The following is a 1082-nucleotide window of genomic DNA, read 5'->3' as shown; positions in this document are numbered from 1 at the left end:
AGAGCTAGGATTACAGGCGTGAGCCACCGCGCCCGGCCTAATTTCCTGTTTTCTATAACTGCACTACAGTTAAGTGAGATGCTAATATTGGGGCGAGAAGAGTAAAGAGTAAGCAGAACTTATCCTATTTGTGCCACTTTATGTAAGTCTAAAATTATTTCAACATGAAGAGTTCTAACACTTTTACTAAACAACTATATCCAGACTCATTTTTCTGTGAAAGCACAGTGGTGGAGTCTTTCTTTGCTTTACAGGCTGCTAACAAAATTATGTGAAACGTGGCAACCTAGTGATTTGTAGCACAGCACCTTGGGCCTTAACCTTTTCCGGACCCCAGCGCCTTCGTTATATACTCTTTGGCCAGTAGGTGGCAGCACATGATAAGTTTCTCATCGGCAAACCCCAGCGAGGTCAAACGATGAGATATCCTGAACACAGGAGCTGAAGGTGAGGTACAGTCACTATAGGGAGGTGCTGTTTTTATGGGCACTTAAATGACGAGGCAGGGAGGAATGAACTTGTAAACAGCGATGTAAGGCTTGGAGGCAAAATTATCCACCTCCACCCTGTCCCCGCCCTGCCCCCACCCTCAGCCTAAGGCATCATGAAAGAGCCTTAGGCACTCAGTGTCAGGCTGTTGAGAGAATAACAAAGGGCAACTTGCAAATTTTTAAAGACTTTCCAAGAATGAATTGCAAAGAATCTATAAATTATATGATAGCATAGAAAGTTTCATCATTTTTAAAACAAAATTATGACCAAGTTTATAATTTTCTGTTGGTTTTTCTTAGAACTGCGGGTCTGGAAGGAACAACACTCAGTTCTCTTTCGCGTTCTCTCTCAAAGCCCAGATCTGCTCACGCCGCTATGCAGGCGCCCAAGTCTATACCTGACCACAGTGAGCTCTGCTGTTCGTCACTTGACCAGGGAGGCCAACAGAGTTGTTTAAAATTCCAGGGCTGCCAAGTGCCAGAGCTGGGACTTAACGCCAAGATGCTGGGTACGTCCAGCCCTCCTCCCACAGAGCAGAGACCTATTCTCAGCTCACGCCTTTGCTCTGGGAAGGATGGCTCGAAGGTGAC

This window comes from Propithecus coquereli, unplaced genomic scaffold, assembly GCF_000956105.1.
Source record: "Propithecus coquereli isolate 6110/MARCELLA unplaced genomic scaffold, Pcoq_1.0 Scaffold57, whole genome shotgun sequence".
NCBI lineage: Eukaryota > Metazoa > Chordata > Mammalia > Primates > Indriidae > Propithecus > Propithecus coquereli.
The sequence above is the reverse complement of the archived record's forward strand: the minus strand, read 5'-3'. Positions refer to the sequence as shown.